Source organism: Schistocerca piceifrons, chromosome 7 (genome assembly GCF_021461385.2).
Source record: "Schistocerca piceifrons isolate TAMUIC-IGC-003096 chromosome 7, iqSchPice1.1, whole genome shotgun sequence".
NCBI lineage: Eukaryota > Metazoa > Arthropoda > Insecta > Orthoptera > Acrididae > Schistocerca > Schistocerca piceifrons.
The window spans coordinates 251,451,576-251,472,373 of record NC_060144.1 but is presented as its reverse complement, the minus strand read 5'-3'; the positions used below and the strand labels follow the sequence as shown (position 1 = coordinate 251,472,373).

Here is a 20,798-nt window from a genome sequence, read left to right as displayed (position 1 = left end):
GTCAACGATATCGATCGGTACCGATTTCCATTACCAGTTAGACACAGAACTTTTCATAATTTCAGGTTCAAACATGCCACTCCTAGTTGCTGGTGGAAAAGAATTCGATAGTTAACGTCTCTTCATGTGTAGGCAATTACGATAATATGTGCAGGGTTTGATTCCCAGTCAGCACAGAACTTCTCGTCACGTTATTTTCAATTTAGACATTTGCACATCTCGCTACTGGTGAAATAGACTGATATTTAATATCTATTTGTGGCAAGAAAATATCCAGATATGTGACTGTGCTTATGAATGAAAATACAGCCTTGGCGTAATACTCTACAACATTTATTATGTCTTTCAAAAACCGGTTTTGGCTGTTATATCATCATCAGGTACAAAGATAAATATGTGGTTCAGTGAAATTTTTAGCATCAAAGATTCTAAGCTACTGCATCTATAGACTATCTCCATTTCCAGAGATGAAAAGAGTAAATGTTAAATTTACGGATGAAACAAGAGTAATTACTTCAGTTTAAATGCGATGTAAGATTATTTAACTAAGATAAAATATGAGACGCATTAACTACTGAACTCTAAACAAATTACAATTGTCCGTAGACGAAAATAAATTGAACAATGAACTTCGGTGACATGTTCCGAGGATATAACTGAACAAATTAATTTTGTCCTTCTTAGGCCTAAATAACAAACAGAAAATATATATGAGATTAAGCAGGTAAATAAACGAGAATAGAGCGTGTGAGTAAGAGAGTAACTTACAACATGTCCTCGATATGATTGTGAGTAGTATCTGTAGTTGAAGTGGTGAGTAAGGGAAATGCGTCTGGTCATTCAGTACCAAGCTTGGGCAGCTGGACATATGTTCATTAGTTTCCACTATTTCAAGACAGTTCATCTTCCTTTCTTTATGAATTTAATGTAATATTCCATGTTGTACTTTGTAACTAAGGCCTTCTCTAGGCGGGTGGTCTGCAAAAGTAGAGTCTTCTTTTTTAATTTACAATTACTGTGGTGTTCCTTCAAGCAGCTGCGTATTGCTCTGTCAGTCTGATCTATATAGAATTTGCCACAGTTACAAGTATTTTATATACTTCAGTCATTTCCAAAGCCGAAGCGCGGTCTTTACCATTGGACAAAAAGTGTCCAACAGTTTCTGCGGACAAAAAATGACGTTCCTAAGTTCCTGGATTTGAACTTTCTGGCTACATTCAGTGAGACTTCTGCTAAACATGGAGTCGTGCACCAGTTATTGCATCTTGAGATAGCCGGTCAAGAGCAGGTAAAGAAGAGGGTACACCTGTTGTTTCTGCTTTTTGTGCATTATGGATTTCACTAAGGTATGAAGGTAGTCCTTGTTTTATGCTGTTTGATTAGATTTGGAAGGTGTGTTCGGTTATGGATAGATATTAGCCGATGTATTGTTGAATGAAAGGCAGCACGTTTACGGATCACTGGGCGTTGAGAATTTCCAGGTATTACGATATCTGTGGTGATAGGTTCCCTATAAAATCTAGAGAGTATGAACATGATCAGTGATGTCTGTGGTTAGATGCAAGAAGTTTGTGCTGTTTCCTCCAAATTCCATTGCGCATTTTATGCTGTTGTGTTTAGAATTTAGTTGCTTAATTGACAGTCAGGTTACGTGGTGGGTTCGAGTCCCCGTCCAACACCAAACTTTTCGCCAGGTAATTACACGTTTAAACACGCATAATATTTGTTAGTTGTAATTGAAACCATATTTAAGGTATTTTATGGTTAGTTAACATGCGAAATAGTTGTTGCACTGGATTTCCTGGTCGCGGTCAAGTACTAAAATTTTCGCCATATAATTTCAAGTTGAAACTTACTTTTTGAAATGTCGTTTATTGTGTAAGAGGCAATGAAAAATTTTCCTTTCAATGGCCACACCAACTCTTTGCCTAAATGCTGATGGTTACATGCCTGCATGGAAGTCGCTCTGGGTTGCATATAAGCTGCAGCAACGTCCTCAAACCGAAACTTTTTGATCGCCTCGTATAATAAATCGAGTTTGCAAGTGTTGAAGACTGTGTCATTGAAACGTGAATTTACTTTCAAAACCTTTTCTTAAGAATTTACTTTATTTACTAGCGATTCATCAAGAACATTAACACATTTCATGACACTATGTGAGCGTGGAAGTAGTTCCCAATGGGTACTGATGAACAAATTAAATTTTCTTTTAATAAATGGAAATTTTATTCCTAAAAGCCCTTTTTTTAAACAGATTTAAAATTATAATCAGCAGCCTGTAAATATCAAGTTACAATTTAGTCAGAGGCAGAAATAATAATTTTTTTTTGATAGTATGAGCTTTCGGGCTGAGAACCTTGCCGCTCCCTTTTAACACGGCCGTAGTCACGACCGCTCATAACAACCTCTGAAAGACTACACTGGTGCAAATCTGCAACACACCGGATTACTTTAAACTAAAAATTTTAACAACTCACACAAACACATAAACTATGCACCCTGTAAGAGGGATGGAAATGGTACAAAACACTCACATTAAAAATTATTTGCCACCGAAAGTGCAACTCGTTTTTAAAAGAACTCTTACGGTGGAAGGGCGGCAACTTTATATACTAAAAAGATCATTTAAATAAAATCCATGAAATGCAGTTTTACGTAAAATGTACCAACATGCTCTACATTACACATATACCACCTCGCAATATGATAGGCAAGATAAAAACATATTTCAGGAATTCGGCCTTTACACCTTAAGCAATAAATTCGTTAACATCGATTCCGACAAACATGACAGAGGGAGCTATTAACGTATGACAGCTTGACTGGGGGATTACTGAACAACCTGAACCGCAGATTGCTCTAACCCGCCCTAACTCCACAAGGGAACAGACCACCCAATTCATGTATAACCACCTTCCCGCGGGTGGGCAAACGGAGAAGAATGGTGGGACGACCCCAAAACAAAGCGGCTGGTGACCTCACCAAGAAAACAAGTAGAATTTAACAAGTAAATGAAACAACATATCTCCAATCACTCAACTTCTAGCCGGCCGCGGTGGTCTCGCGGTTCTAGGCGCGCAGTCAGGAACCGTGCGACTGCTACGGTTGCAGGTTCGAATCCTGCCTCGGGCATGGATGTGTGTGATGTCCTTAGGTTAGTTAGGTTTAAGTAGTTCTAAGTTCTAGGGGACTGATGACCACAGCAGTTGAGTCCCATAGTGCTCAGAGCCATTTGAGCCAACTTAACTTCTAATAAACTGCGATTTCCGGCGAAGACCTGGCGCAGCACCTCCAACACTCTTCCGAACCGTCTGCTGCCAGCCACTTCAACGGACGCAGGAAGGCGCTCCGATCTCCCGTCTCACGGCGTCGCAGGTCGCCCCGGCCAGCCCGATGTCGTGGTTTGACTCCTGTTGCTCTCGTGTCGACCGCAAAGCCATTACCCCTCTCTACACGGCGCGGCCCACTGGACTCACGTGGGGGCCTCACAAGCGCCGACGCTCAAGGCGGACCAGTCATCTTGTGTCTCAGTACGCGACCGACCAACCGACCGATTCAACCGCCAATGACCGTTGCCCGAACAACTCGAGCAGACTGGCGGCCTAACGCGCAGACTCAGATGCAGGAACACAGCCCCGACCGGTCGACCACTGGCTGAGTTCTGTTACTGGCGGAGTGGAAAGACTCTTATTTTCTGTCTTTAAAGTTGATCCAAACGACAGCCATACTAACACTCCGACGACAGACAGACACTCACTGCCGCACAAATGCGAACGAGAGACAGACCAGCAACTGGTGACGCGAGACTGACGTAGTCTCGACTGGACTGACCCCCTGCTGAACTGATAGCGCCCCCTAAATGCACGTGAACAGGCAACCTGTCCCCTTTCCCACCACAGGGAGACACCAAAGCTGCGATTGCCACAGCGGCGCCACCGCCAGAAACGGAGGGCGACTGCTTCACATAACGCGCTGCGGCGCGCTCTTCAAAACAGCAATTTTTACCGCGGCTCAGTCATTTCTAACAACATGTTTTCTGATGTTTTAATTATCGTAGTACTAATTTGCCTAAGGACTGATTACCATTCAGAGCAGTTTTTTTCTAACTGTTTCTTATACATTACCGGCAAAAAATTAGTGCACCCTTTCAGAGGTTTCCAATTCACTGAAGATTTATTGTTGGATAATGGCTTTGAGGACTATGGGACTTAACATCTATAGTCATAAGTCCCCTAGAACTTAGAACTACTTAAACCTAACTAACCTAAGGACATCACACAACACCCAGTCATCACGAGGCAGAGAAAATCCATGACCCCGCCGGGAATCGAACCCGGGAACCCGGGCGCGGGAAGCGAGAACGCTACCGCACGACCACGAGCTGCGGACGATTTATTGTTGCAACAGTGCATGTAGAGTATATGAAGTGACTACAGATCAACAGGAGAAGCGGTCCTGAGATACCAGGTATCAACCCTTGTTGAAACACACTTTATGTACGTGTTGTAGCCTTCACAGGCGACAATGCAGGCGTTGACTCGGGCATCCAGTCGATCGTACGGATGGCGAATACTGACCTGGGATACGTTATTCCACACCTGCTCGACCTGTTCACGTAGTTCTCTAAGGATGACGAGTCACACGAGTCACTTCCTATTCCATCACATCCCACATGTGTTCGATTGGAGACCAGTCAGGAGATCGGGCTTTTCAGAGAAGATGGTGCACACCAGCGGAGCACGTCGAGTGTGTGGGCGAGCATTATCCTGTTGGAAGAATATATCACCTTTCTATTGCAAGAACGACAAAAGGATGGGTCTAACAACACTCTGAACATACTGAGCACTGATTAGCGTCCCCTCTAGAAACACAAAAGGTGAACGAGTGTTGTAGTTTATCGCACCCCAGACCATAAGGCTTGGTTTGGGTTCAGTGTGTCTTGGACGAATGCACTGTACGAGACAGAACTCACCAGGTCTATGTTGTACATGCAGGCAGAATCTACTTTCGTTGTTGAAGACCACGGTGCGCCATTCCATCTTGCAAGTGAGCCTCTGAAGGCACCAGTCCAGCGGTGCACGTCGGTGCTCTGGCGAGATTGGAAGATGGGTTATAGGGCATGCCCATAGTCCCGCTGCTAATAAGTGGTTCTCGGCAGTTCATGTTGACTTGTCTGGGCTCATAAGGCCTCTTACCTGTGGTGCTGTGGTTGCTGTACGATCTGCCACTGTGGCTTTTACAATACGACAATCCTGGAGCGCCTCTGTGCAGCATTGACGTTCCGAACGTCGCCTACGGGTGTGAGAATGTTCGCGTGACCACTGATACCAGCAACCTTCCACAATTGATGCAGCAGGCTCAACTTGTGTGACAATTTTCCGAAAGTAGTATCCCGCCACCCGGAAGGCCACAATCTGATTCCTTTCAGACCCGTCCAATTGGCTGTAGGATGCACGAGTTCATCTCCGTGGCATGGTTGCCAGCTTGTTTCACATGTTTGCGTCACATTGAGCCATCACGCTGGGAGCACTCCCTATTAAAGCATAGACACAGATGCGGCTCTTGCAGCTATGCCACTATTAGCGGACGACGTTGGAACCATTATCAGTACATTTACAACCGCCAGGTGGCACATGTCGTCGTCGGATCAAAATCGACGTCGTCTCTCCAGGTGCACTTTTTTTCAGGCAGTGAAGTAACCATTTTTCACAGCCATAAGGCTGTACCATCAAGAAGACCTGCAAGACAGTCATGTTATGCGGGTTGCATACGAATGAGGTGGGACATAGATAAGATCGACCGATGCTATTGAGCTGGTGGTTAAAATTAAAGTGCAGCTACTTGAGACGGTTCAGGGTGGGCTGCAATTACCGTATGGTAGCGAAACTTGGTAGATACGCTAATCCGTTAGTGAGGAACCGATTTACACTAGAAAACAAATTAGTTCCAGTTGTGGCCACCAAGTGCAAATCTGGCACTGTACATTGTATGATGGTACAGAATCCGCACTGCCATTTGACAAGCAATAACGTGCGTGAGCAGTATGGCTATAGAGAAGACAGACTGTGCGCTGTTAGTTAAATTGTTTTATGTGAACGACAGCAATTATAGTGCTATATAGAGAGAGTATCGCATACTGAAAGGCAGTAAACAAGATAGATAAAGAAGTAGTAAGCAAGATAATAATGAAATTCGAAAACTGGAGCTTGGTGTGGCACCTGGAAGAGGAAGGCGTCCTATCCCGGTGGAAGTTATTGACAAGGTTGCTGTTGCTGTAACGTGCCCCGTGTAGTGCTAGTGCTTGTACAATGTCGAGAGAACTGTCCATCCCATGATCAACAGTACGGAAAGTTCTGTGGTGTATTTTATGGTGGTATCCATACAAGATCCAGATGGTGCGGTAACTGAAACCTCATGATCTTTATGAACGTCTTCGGTTCCTGGCACGGATCGAAGTTGAAGACATGTGGCCTGACAATACTCTTAAGAGAGACGATGCAAATTTTACACTACGGGACACAGGGAATACACAGAACTACCGAATGTGGGGTACTGTTAAACAGCGTGTTGCGCTTGAAGAGCCATTGCATTCGCTGCGTGTGACTGTGTAGTGGGATTAACAAACACATTTATTCTCGGTTCGTTCTTTAAAGAGAATACACCCAGAAGGCCACTCAGGTGTAGTGTGACGTCTGCACGTTATCGAGACCTCCTTGTAGAGCTTGTGAGTCCTGCTTTGGGAGTACACAACTGTGTGGAAACCATTGCTTCTATGCAAGATGGGGCAGTACCTCATGCCTCTTGCCCAGTGAAACATTTGCATAATGCAACCTTCCACGAACATGTTATCTCCAAAGATTTTACAGAGCTCGGCCTGCATGTTTACCTGATATGAATTCATGTGACGTTAGGCTCTGGGGATATCTAAAAGAACGCGGTTGGTCTCTACCTGATCTGAAGGTCAGTATAGAGGAAGCTGTTGCTCAGATTCCACTGGAACTGAGCGATCACGTCGGATGCAGCATGTGCCAACGTTAAAATTATCTAACCAAAATTGTATCCTTTTATTCTGTGAAAGTATCAGTTATAAGATTATTCAAAATTAATTATTCAGCAAACCTGCATCTGACTGCGTCTGTGAACTTGTTTCTTGCACTCCTCCATTTTGCCAGAAATGCAACATGTATTTGACTCAGCAATCAAGTTTAAGAGAATAATGCCGTTTGTGCAATGGCATTAAGATGGTACTGGAAATTAACTTTTGGCCCTGATGTTTACTTGGTCCTTTCATTGGTGGGTAACTTTAGTTTACTACTCATTTTCATATTCAATATAAGCAAAGGGTGCTCAGAATGAGCAGCGGAAGTTTGTTGCAACTTTTCAATAGATTCTGGTGGAAGTACTGCATTGATTCTGTCCCTAAGGTCAGTAACGTCGTTCTTATGCGTTTCAGTGATATCCTGTAATTTATTGTCAGTTATTTCTAGAAATGTGTCGATAGTTTGAGTTAATTTCTGAATGCTACCGGTGAGGTATTAGTCACGTTTTACGTTCTGTTCATCACGTTTAACGAATTGTTCATCACAATTTGCGTCACGTTCGCTCAGTAGTCGAAGAAAACAATCTAATTTATCTTCAGCTAGAGCAGGGGACGTCACCTCGGGATTTGAGTGTTGCAACTCATATTGCTGGGGAGGGTTGCTATCAACTGTTTGAGAATGCTCAGATGAAACAATTTCTCCGTCTGTGGAAGAATATTGCAAGAGAAATTGGCTGTCGGAATCAACCACATGGCTTTGTGAAGGTTGAATTAACGTGAACGAGTCATGGGAAACTGTTTCTATTTGTCTTCCTGCGTTCTGAGAATCCGAAGGTAAAAGAGGAACCGATGCGGAATTTTGTGGCTCTGTGGCGTCATTACTTGCCGCAACATTGTTGTCAAATTCCTAATCACTTTGTGAAGTAGGAGGTTTAGGTGAAAAAACTAGGGCATTGTCCGGTCGTTGTTGCCTACGCGATTTTGAGGATCTGCGTAATTGTATGGTTCAAATGGCTCTGAGCACTATGCGACTTAACTTCTGAGGTCATCAGTCACCTAGAACTTAGAACTAATTAAACCTAATTAACCTAAGGACATCACACACTTCAATGCCCGAGGCAGGATTCGAACCTGCGACCGGAGCAGTTGCTCGGTTCCAGACTGTAGCGCCTAGAACCGTACGGCCACTCGTAATTGTACTTTATCACCCTGTCGATTTGTTTTGGGCAACCTGAGGAAGACAATATGGCGGACAAAATCTCAAAATGATCGTAATTCGTACACAAAAGGTAAAATATTTAGAATACACACATAAAATCAGTATAAGCAGAAGCAGAGTAAAAAAATAAATATTCACAAGTGTAGCAGCAAACTCAATATTACGCAACTAGCGATGCAGTGCACAGCTGAAACAGTGGTGTAGCAGCAAACGCAATATTACGCAACTAGCTATGCAGCGCACAGCTAAAACAGTGGTGTTGAAAAGAATGCTCGGAAACAAAGTCCACAGTTACAGAAAATATATCCAAGAACGTCACGACAGAGGATGTCGCCAAGTGAAAGTATCTAACCAAAATTGTGTCCTTTTATTCTGTGAAAGTATCAGTAATAAGATCGTTCTAAATTAATTATTCAGCAAACCTGCATCTGACTGCGTCTGTGAACTTGTTTCTTGCACTCCTCCATTTAGCCAGAAATGCAACATATATTTGACTCAGCAATCAAGTTTAAGAGAATAATGCCGTTTGTGCAATGGCATTAAGATGGTACTGGAAAATTAACTTTGGCCCTGATATGTACTTGGTTCTTTCATTGGTGGTTAACTTTAGTTTACTACTCATTTTCATATTCAACACAAGCAAAGGATGTGGATTATGATTCAGGCTGTTAGATTCAAACACAATGTTGATCTCAATATATATATTGTTAAAATTTTAAGTCATACACAAAATCTACTATTTCAAACATTTTCGTAGCACGAATCACTCTTACAAAAAATTTTACAAAACGCTTACAGCGTCAAACCTTGGACATACAAATCCTCGCTCTGAACATTATCTAACAAAAAACCAATTTGAAATGATTATTTATCTTCTCTCATTTACATGCTAAAGTTTGGTCAGGGGCAGCGACCTACCTTAACGTTGTCACCACACGTCTGCTTCCTCCGCGCACCTAGCTGCTACTCCTCCCTTGAAGCTGTCTGCACACGTCTGCTTCCTCCGGGTACCTACCTGCGACTCCTCGGTTTTTTACTGCACGTGTCCGGCACTTTTAACCATCAAAGAGCCTCCTACTCAAAGATATTATACTCGTTCCACCTTGCGGTTGGCAACCACCGACTATTATCCTGATCAGACCTTAGCACATACCTTTCAACGTCTCCGGTGCCCATATGGAACAAATTGCGTAAGTGGTAGTTATTAATGAAATCAACATTATGCCTTTCTCACTTGTGAGACCTTTTCTGCTTAGGTCCCGTACCTAATCCATTACAAGTGGCAACATTTCTATATGTCTTTCTTCTATTCACAGCGACAGATTTGCGCTTTGTGGCCAAAACTGGAACTTAATATTTCTCAGCGTAAACTGTTCAACCATTAACGTATCAGAATATCTACCAAGATTCGCTGTCTTATAATAATTACACTCTACACTGAACCTCTATAGTAGCTGAAATTTAATCACCTTGTATATTTGAAAACTATATGAATGATGTTGTTGTCATTTGAAGATTGCTATTAATCGACCTCGATCAGCTCTCTAGTACTGCAATCATAGCCGTTGTTTATGAGAACCGTTTCAGGGATCATTCGGTATCAGATGGCAGATAAAGCAGCAAGTACTTAAATATGGGGAGCGGCGCGGGCACAGAGGCAGAGGTGGCACGGGATCAGAGACCATGAAGACTGCCGCTTTACTGGTGCTGGTCCTCGTGATAGCTGCGGAAGGGGCGGTGCCTTACCGTCGACCTCTTGTGGAGACGCTCGAATACAACGAGGATGCTGACTTGGATACGGTGAGTAGAACTTAAGCTGGATCGACACAGGTGATACTCTCGACAACAGTAATTGGAAATATGTTGTTGCACTGTAGCTTTGCAATAAAATATTGGTTAGCGAGTCCCTGTTATCTAAGACTACAATTGCTCACGATACTACCACCACTCCTTTATTTTTTTTCATTGCGAGCTACAAGGTATATGTGATTACATCAAGAGCTTCGCGAAGCACGAGACTAGGTAACAACTGTTGGTAACAAGTGAATGCAGTGGGTGTTCGAGTATATGGTCTCCTAATGTGACAGCTCCCCGGAAGAAGCTCGATACTGTACTGCTTGTCTATTGAAAACCACAGTATCCAGAGACAGTGGTCATGTGTGTGTAGGTTGTGCTTGTGTGTGTTTTCTACTTCGGAAGAAGGCCTTTTGCCGAAAGCTTAACTCTATAGCAGCCTTTTCGTTGTGCTTGTCTACTACTCATCGTCTCCTCCATATGGTGAGAAGCAATCTATCCTTTCCATAATACTGTTGTTACTCCATCTTGGAATTCCCCTTTTTTATTAAGCAACAAACGGCCATGTGACTGGCTTGGTGAATGTTTTACGAACAGAAAGCAGTACGTAATACTTGTCGGTGAGGAAAAGAAACGAGTGTCCCATGGTGTCGTAACAGGATTACAATTAGATTGGCTCAGTAGTAGGGGAGACATAGGGCTTGGAACACATTTCGAGCTTTCTCCTCCAGCCAGCCCTTTAATAGAGGTTTAATATACTTTCTTATCCCGTTTCTACTTTCTTATCCCTTTCCTACATTCACGCTCATAAATTTAGGATAACTGCAGAATGTGGTGCCACACAACGTGGCACTACACAAAACTGGCGCTAATAACATAGGCACATAGGGAACACACACGACACAGATCTGTAAGTCCACGGTATTGGTGAGAAGTTGAGAAAACCGTCCCGAAACACATGTGCTACAAAACGCCACTGTTTCCTGCGCATGTACCCCGACATCAATATGGGATATGATCACCATGCACACGTACACAGGCCGCACAACGGGTTGGCATACTCTGGATCAGGTGGTCGAGCAGCTGCTGGGGTATAGCCTCCTATTCTTGCACCAGTGCTTGTCGGAGCTCCTGAAGTGTCGTAGGGGTTTGAAGACGTGCAGCCATACGTCGGCCGAGAGCATCCAAGACGCACTAGATGAAGTTTAGGTCTGGAGAACAGGCAGACCACTCCATTCGCCTCATATCTTCTGTTTCAAGGTACTCCTCCACGATGGCAGCTCGGTGGGGCCGTGCGTTATCATCCATCAGGAGGAAGGTGGGACTCACTGCACCCTTGAAAAGGCGGTCATACTAGCGTAAAATGACGTCCCCATACACCTGACCTGTTACAGTTCCTCTGTCAAAGACATGCAGGGGTGTACGTGCACCAATCATAATCCCACCCCACACCATCAAAACACGACCTCCATTCAGGTCCCTTTCAAGGACATTAAGGGGTTGGTATCTGGTTCCTGGTTCACGCCAGATGAAAACCCGGCCAGAATCACTGTTCAGACTATACCTGGACTCGTCCGTGAACATAACCTGCGACCATTGTTCCAATGACCATGTGCTGCGTTCTTGACACCAGGATTTACGGGCTCTCCTGTGACCATTGGTCAGTGAAATGCACCTTGCAAGTCTCCAGGCGAATAAACCATGTCTGTTCAGTCGTCTGTAGACTGTGTGTCTGGAGAAAACTGGTCCAGTGGCTGCTGTAAGGTCCCGAGAAAGGCTATCTGCAGTACTCCGTGGCCGTCTGCGGGCACTGATGGTGAGATATCGGTCTTCTTGTAGTGTTGTACACTGTGGACGTCGCGTACTGTAGCGCCTGGACACATTTCCTGTCTGCTGGATCTTGAGATCACACTTCGTGGCACACGGAGGGCCCGTGCGACGACCTGCTGTGTTTGATCAGCCTCCAGTCGTCCTAGTATTCTACCCCTAATAACGTCATCAGTATGTGTTCTTTGAGCCATTTTCAACACACAGTCACCATTAGCACGTCCGAAAACGTCTGCACACTTACTCGCTGCACCGTACTCTGACATGCACCAACACACCTCTGCGTATGTGGACTGCTGCCAGCACCACTGTGCGACGACCGCAGGTCAAGTGCACCGCATGGTCATACCCCGAGGTGATTTAAACCCGCAAACCGCCCACCAGAGCGTCGTTTCACCATGTATCAGCATTATCCTTAATTTATGAGCATGAGTGTAGATGGTGGCATACACTTTTTGTTTGGGGAAGACTTTTTCTGAAATTACGAAAGTCACTGCGGAAAAGCAATGTTGTTCCAGGTATGGAATTATGTTCCAAGGTACAGTGTGATATTGTACCTAGGAAGAAATATTCTACTGAAATTTAAGTGTTGCAGTCGAGAAAAATTTGTCAGTAATGTATTTAATAGTTTATCTGTTACATTATTACTCTAATATACACCAGTACTAAGTAAGTGATAGCAGATTAACTAGAACTATTACAGAAACTAATTACCAGCCAAATACATTTTGAAATACACTCATGAGCCAAACATTATGACCACCTGCTTCATAGCCTGGTTGTCCGTCTATAGAACGAAATACATCACTGATTTTGTGTATCAGGGATCCGACAGTTTGTGCAGGTAAGTGGCGCTAGGTGTCTAACACAGGTCTCGTAATCTGCGAAAATGACGGCACGCTGATTTGCGTACACGGTGATGGCGCCCTATAGCGACTCGCATGGGTGCTATAAGATTTACATCAGGCGAATATAGACACAGAGACATCAACGTAATGCTCCTAAAACAATTGTAGCACGGTTCTGGCTCCGAGACACGGACAGTTATGCTGGTGAAAGATGACCTTGTCGAGGGAAAAGACATCAAGCGTGGAGGGATGCAGGTGGTTCGCAGCTGTCATTGTGTCTTCCAGAACTACCACAGGTCCCACGCAAGGAGAATGTTTCAGTAGAATAACACTGCTCCCACCAGCCTGCGTCTGTGGCGTGCTTGACGTCTCGAGCCGCGGATCCCGTTCCACATGCTGCTAGACAGATTCCTCAAATTGGAGCGCTCTTGCCGTGCGACGGCGTCCCTGTCCAGGTAATCTGCTAAATGACCCGGTCTCACGCAGACGTTGGTACACAGCAGCAAAGGTCGTATGATGCGGGATACGGCGATTAGGATATTGTTGTTGATAAACCCGCTGTGCAGCTCGTCCGTTTTGGTGCGCTACGTAGTACGCACCAACCATAACGGTGTACTCACTCCAGGTGCAACGCTCCATTAATAAACAGAGACAGTGCACTACTACACAGGTGGACAGCAGTTGCCTACAATTGAAAAGCGTAATACGCCCTCTAACAACTGAAGATCGTAATACGGCCTCTAACAACTGAAGAGCGTAATACGGCCTCCACCGGTTTAAATAATCCTCATAGGGGAAAATGACATCAGGGAAAATTATTTGTTTTGACCTTCCCGCGGTTGCCCCCGTCGGAGGTTCGAGTCCTCCCTTGGGCATGAGTGTATGCGTTGTCCTTAGCGTAAGTTAGTTTAAGTTATATTAAGTAGTGTGTAAGCCTAGGGGCCGATGACCTCAGCAGTTTGGTTCCATAGGAACTTACCAGAAATTTCCAGTTTTGTACGTTTCGAGCTGCCGTTCACCTCGATGACGGCGTTTGTGGAGACAATCAGCGACGTAGTGTCGCAAAAATGTGATTCATACGAAGAGCCGACACATTTCCATTGGTCGATGGCCCCATGAGCACTGCAATCGTAATTGACGACGTCCCTGGGTCAACAAGTGTACACATAGGGGTGGTCTGCTACGGAGCTCCATATTCAACAATGTAGGAAGAACGATGTACTCAGAAACACTTGTACATGCACCGGCGTTGTGCTCTTTCGGCAGAGATGCCACGTATCACTATCTATCCTACATGTCAGAGCAGACGAACCTCTGAATCTCACATTCTGTGAAGAAAAAGGTTCAAATGGCTCTGAGCACTATGGGACTTAACTTCTGAGGTCATCAGTCCCCTAGAACTTAGAACTACTTAAATCTAACTAACCTAAGGACATTACACACATCCATGCCCGAGACAGGATTCGAACCTGCGACCGTTGCGGTCGCGCGGTTCCAGACTGTAGCGCCTAGAGCCGCTCGGCCACTCCGGCCTTCTTCTGTAAAGAGTCGTGGTCGTCCAACCATCGAGCACGTAGTGGTAGTTTCATTGTCCTACCTCTTTCCATAGAAGCTCACGACTGTAGCATAGGCACATTCAAGCAGCTTCGCCATTTTCGGGATGCTCGTTCTGCGTAATAATAATCCGTCCTTTGTGAAAGTCATTTATCTCAATGGTTTTCCTCATTTGTAGCCCATATCTTCGCTAGGGTGATACCCTGTCGGTGTCTTCTCAGCTTACATACTTTTGTTACCGCGTCGCGTGCACACAACGCCCCCAGGGGGCAACCAACGTCGCGGTGGGCAGTGGTCATAAAGTTTTGTCTCGTCAGTGCAGAAGCTACGGGAAAATACCACAAACTTTCAGTTTCAAGACACATAAAGTTGTTAAGAGATGAAAGCAACTCTTTTCGGTTGCAAATGTCACAATTTCCCATGGTATTAATCGTCCACACGTTACATACTCCATCTAGTTTTAAAAATAAACTGAATTTTACTCAACACAAAGTTCTGTGACCCAATAATATATTCCAAATAGATCTAACGTATTATACAATACTTGAGTGCGTAGAACTGAAAAATTTGCAAACGATGCACAAAACACAACATGTATCACAACAACAAAAACTATAGAAAATGCCTGAAACTTCTTATGACTGTCTCTAATGCTTGTTTCTTCATGTGATTCTGAAAACGGTCACCTGATTAAAACACTGATCAGGAAGCATCATTTGTTCCTAGGTGCACTATCCTCAAGGTAGAACATTCTCCCCTATTATCAAAGTGTTTGGTGATATTTCTGCGATCTATAAGAAAGCATCGTCATCGTCCGATCGCAAGGAAATGTAGGAAGAATTAGAGAAATCTTCCACACAAAACGCAGCTTTCTTTCAAAATGGATAAGTGGATGAATGCTCATAAAATAAAGAATCTGAAGTATCCGGTTACAATGCTGCTGCTCAGCATCTGAAGCACATGACATTCTTTATACAAGATGTTTCAAAGTCTTGGCGACAAACGTGTAGTGGTGATAGACCCCATCATAGAGGACAATTTTTGTGATAGACAAAATGTTGACTGATGCTTACCAATGACGCTAGGCCTCCTTTAGTGCTTGTCGTCCCTGAGAAGGCGAGATTTAACCGAACTAGCAGAGTCTACCTACCAGGTGTGCAGCACACTCCCGCAAAACATCTACGAGTAATTATCCAATGTGACCTTAAGTAGAATGACCACATAAAACATATAATAGGAAAAGCATGTACCAGACGGATTCATAGCAAGAATGTTAAGGAAACGTAATTCATCCATGAATGAAGTGGATTATAATGTGCTAGTTCGACCGATTGTTCATGTCTAGTATCTTTACCAGGTAGGACTGGTAGAAAACCTAGGGAAGATCCATCGAAGAGCGGTGCGTTCCGCCACGGGTTCGTTTAGTCGGAGGAGGAGGAGGAGGATTTAAACGTCCCATCGACAACGAGGTCATCAGAGAGGAGCACAAGCTCGGATTAGGGAAGGATGGGGAAGTACATTGGCCGTGCCCTATCACAGGAACCATCCCGGCATTTTTCTCAAGCGATTTAGGGAAATCACGGAAAACCTAAATCAGGATGGCCGGACGCGGGATTGAACCGTCGTCATCCCGAATGCGAGTTCAGTGAGCTAAGCGCAGCGCAAGCTCGGTCGGTCGTTTAGTCGGTCGAGATCGTTACAGAGATTGCTCAACAAACTCCATTAGCAGACGCTACAAAAGAGGCGCAGTGCATCACGGAGAGGGTTACTACTTAAATTTCGAAAGAGCACTTGCCGGGGAGAGTTGGGCCATATACTACTTCCTTACGAAAAGACCGCAACGAGAAAATTCGAAAAATTTGAGCTAATACACAGAATTATTAACAACCATTCTTTCCACGCGCCATTCGCGAGTGGAACAGGGCGTGGGGGAGGGGGGGAATCATTTTGTGGCACCAGAAGTACCCTCTGCCAAACGAAGCTAGGTAGCTTGCAGAGTATGATGTAGACGTAGACATAGTACCCTAACAAATTGACAGAGTGAGTTTCAGCAAGAAAACCATATCGATGAGTGTCTCTAAGCGGAGAAAGTTATTTTTGAACAGAATCAGCAACTTCAGTTTTCCTCGGCCTACCTCTTTTCACCTGTTTTGCATGCAGAACATGTTACTGGATGATAGGCAACACACATTACATACGAACGCCACAGAGTGCCTACTTTCAGATGACTCAGGGGCAGAACCAGTCTCAAACGACAAGCATCGCCAGGAAGCGTCAGCAGACATTTTGCTCTAACAAGAGTTTCACACGAACTGCACACGCCCCACACCATTACAGAGCCTCCACCAGCTTGTATGGTCCCCTGCTGAGATGCAGGGTCAATGGATTCATGAGGTTATCCCCAAACCCACACACGTTCATCCGCTAAATACAATTTGAAACGAGACTCGTCCGACCAGGCAACATGTTTCCAGTCAATAGCAGTCCAATGTCGGTGTAGACGGACCCAGGCGAGGCGTAAAGCTTTGCGTCCTGCAATAATCAAGGGTACAAGGGTGGGCCTTCGGCTCCGACATCCCATATCGATAATGTTCTGTTGAATGGTTCGCATGCTGACACTTGTTTATGGCCCAGCATTAAAATCTGCAGCAATTTGAGAAAGAGTTGCACTTCTGTCACTCTCTTCAGTTGTCGTTGGACCCGTTCTTGCAGGATCTTTTTTGGGCAGCAGTGATGTCAGAAATATGATGTTTTGTTGGATTCCTGATAATCACGGTAGACTCGTGAAATGGTAGTACGGGAAAATCCCCACTTCAGCGCTACCTCGGAGATGCTGGGTCTCATCCCTCGTGCGCCGACTATAACACCACGTTCAAACTCACTTAAATCTTGATAACCTGCCAATGTAGCAGCAGTAACCGATCTAACAACTGCACCAGGCACCTGTTGTCTTATATAGGGGTTGCCGCCGTATTCTGCCTCTACATATCAGTATTTGCATACGCATGCCTATACCAGTTTCTTTGGGGCTTTAGTGTATATTACTGCAAAGTACGCTGATTAAGTCAAGGGCCATACATGGAACGAGTTTTAGATTTCTGAAGGAAAATGGGAAGAAGGAACGAAAATTAGAATATGCAGAATGGATTGCAGAACTCGAATTGTAAATCGACATGACTGCACATTGCCCACAGTAATACGTTACAAGGTGAGAAGTAACTTATTTGTGATGTAAAGGGGATACATTTAAAAAGAAAATCGCATTGTGAAGTGCACCCATCATGACAAAAACACAGTCTTTTTACATAAACTCACTGGTGTCAAAGAAAAGGCGAATTTTGAAGATTTAGTTTCAGAGAATTACAAGGATAGTTTTCTAGACTTTTGAGAACACTGCCAATCTTCCATCGGTTTTCTGACAGTTTTCATCAATGTTTGCTGATTCAGTTGAAATAGTCCCTGTGCGTGTGGAGATGGATCTGATCCATCTGCAATGTAATTCTCGTTTAAAAGAAATTGTTTGACGTCGAAACTGTCGGAGTTCTACGTTGTTTTTTTCAGGAAGATATTTGAGCAAGAGGTTGCTATCAGGGCACAAAACTTAGATCAGCATATGTGTGTCAATGGCTTTTTCCGTCTATGAAATTAAAGAGGTAATGATTACGCAGCAACATTTGTGTCGAAAACCTGTGAAACTGTTTGCATCTACCCGTATGCCGACGACTTGTACCAAATAAACTTTATTTTGTCTTCAGCATGCCAAAAATAATTAAATAATACTGCTGGTAGTTCGATCTATAGTTTACATGCAAATAGGCAAATAGTTATTGATTCTCTCGGGGCTTATGTATAAATCTTCACATACACACAACGAAGAATGTTTGTGGCATGCACTACAAGTTATTTTTGTAATGTAGGTATACCCACAGATGCAAATAGCTTCACGGTATTGTGAAACATTTCTGGTCAAGGAAACAAATGTAATTTAGAAGCTGTCGTCGTTGTAGTTTGGCTGAGACAGGCAGAACGTCGATGACTAATTTTTAATTAAAATAATTTGTCAGCTGTATAAAATGCGTACAACTGTCAGAAACTAAACTAAGAGTAATTACAGCTGCCAGGAGAATACGCCGGTATTTACAAAGAAGAATAGGAAGAATTAAAAAGATATTCTGAAAGAAGAGAGGTGGAAAAAGGAAAACGAGCAGTATTATTATACTTTTTTAAACTGAGTCAAAAGATAAAATAACTACACACAACTGATTTCTTCTACACACAAATGATTTCCTCTAATGTAGGAGAAACGTGAGTTTTTCTTTGCCAGCACAGCAAATACAGCTTTAAGAGAATCATATCCTCTGTTTCAGTAAATGGGCAGGAAATAGCAATATTCCTTTTGAATTTGTCTATATTCTCAGGACAGCCTCCAGCTGCTTTTCTCTTACTAATGAGATAAGAGAGTGTATCTTACGGCCAGCACTGCAGTTCAAATCCTGATCGTTGGTGTAATATGTTTGTGAGTGTAAGCACAGAGGTATTATTTGAGTCTGACAGGAAACTCGATCCATTTCGCTGCTAGAAGTAAGTTGATCGTGGTTGTTTAATGGCTTCGAATAGAGTGAAAAATACTACGCTAGAAACTCTTGAAATACTAAGAGTTGTTGTTTCCATTTTTATTTGTAGATACTTCGGAAACGTCTGTTGACACCAGACCAGAATCTCTTGTTTTATCAATTCTTGGTGCATAAAGACGTCCTTTTACTTGAATTTCCTTCCTGTAATTATGTCTGGCATTTCCTGTAATCACTGTCTTCGGAACACCCAACGGCAGATAACTTCTTATATGAAAACAGCAATTAGTGTGCGATGAATGTTATCACTGTAAAATCTAACGCGGTTGGAGGAATTTTCCACGCAAGACAAGATAGCCATAATCTCTATATTATCTTGAACTTAATATTCTCACAAGACAGGAGGGCACAGAGATGTATGTATAGATAAAAGTATAAACCATAATCTCTACATCTGCTCATGCGATAAAATAACATAACAAGAGGGGGTGTGTCGCACTTGTAGCACTTTCTAAAACTCGACAATGAACTGTAATGATTATTCAGGCCAGAAATATTACACGTCTACTTGGGTTGAATCACGTCAAAAAGGAAAATAAATGGGCGTTATGTCAGAAGCCAATTCTCAAGCTGCGAAATAAATATGAAATCACTGTATCGCCATCTCCTGTTTATTTTGAATTAAAATGTAATTCGAGATTAGAACGTGATTTGTTCAATTTTATCGCCATAAATTTCAGTTTTTATTCTATCAACGAACGGTTGAGGTATCTAGTAGAAGACATGGAAAAATAATTTTGCTTTTCTAATATATTCAGAACGCTGTTCCCCGTTTCATAAACTAAAAACTTCGTCTTCAGGCCACGAGTAGCCTACCGGGACGATCCAACCGCCGTGTCATCGTCAGTGGTGGATCCGGATAGGAGGGGCGTGGGGTCAGCACACCGCTCTCCCAGTCGTTATGATGGTATTCTTGACCGAAGCCGCTACGATTCGGCCGAGTAGCTCCTCAACTGACATCACGAGGCTGAATGCACCCCGAAAAATGGCAACAGCGCATGGCTTCCTGGATGGTCACTCATCCAAGTACCGATCACGCCCGACAGCGCTTAATTTCGGTTATCTCACGGGAACCGGTGTATCCACTGCGGCAAGAACGTTGCCATAAACTCAAAACAAAATAAAAAAATCGATAATCTTCAAAATTACAGTTGATTTTAATTTATAACATCACTTCAGTTAGTTTCTAAATTAGATCAAAAGTATTGCACACTGTGGTTTCATATTCAAGTTTATGATGCTGGCTAAGCTACTAAATATCTAGGAAACCTAAACCTCCCACGTACTTTATTTGGTGTTAAAATAAATATCTGTCAATAAAAGAGGTATACAGCATATGCAGATAAATTAATTCTCTCTTTCCTTGAGATCTTCAAGTGGTTTTTAAGCCCTTAACTTTCCAAATAAATAAACTTGCAGCACTAGGAACAGATCGAATGAAAAAGGCTTGTCTAGACCGATATATTCCAATACTTTGAATAATCTATTCCCTAACATTTCTGTGTTTCACCTTCATTCACCGATCAGCCAGAACGTTATGACCAGCTACCTAATAGCCAGTATGCCCACATTTGGCACGGCCGGCGTGGCCGAGCGGTTCTAGTCGCTACAGTTTGGAACCACGTGATCGCTACGGTCGCAGGTTCGAATCCTGCCTCTGGCATGGATGTGTGTGATGTCCTTAGGTTAGTTAGGTTTAAGTAGTTATAAGTTCTAGGGGACTGATGACCTTAGACGTTAAGTCCCATAGTGCTAAGAGCCATTTGAACCACATTCGGCACGAATAACAGTGGCGACGCGTCGTTTTATGGAAGCAATGAGGCCTAGAAGGTCGCTGGGGGGGGGGGGGGGGTTGTAACCCCATCTGCAGCACAAGTCATCTAATT

The 20,798-nt window shown here is 43.6% G+C and overlaps 1 pseudogene; it reads left to right on the top strand.

The window, feature by feature from the left end:
* The first annotated feature begins 9,941 nt into the window (after nucleotides 1–9,941).
* The window catches only part of LOC124805605, a 69,138-nt pseudogene continuing 58,281 nt past the window's right edge, over nucleotides 9,942–20,798 (top strand).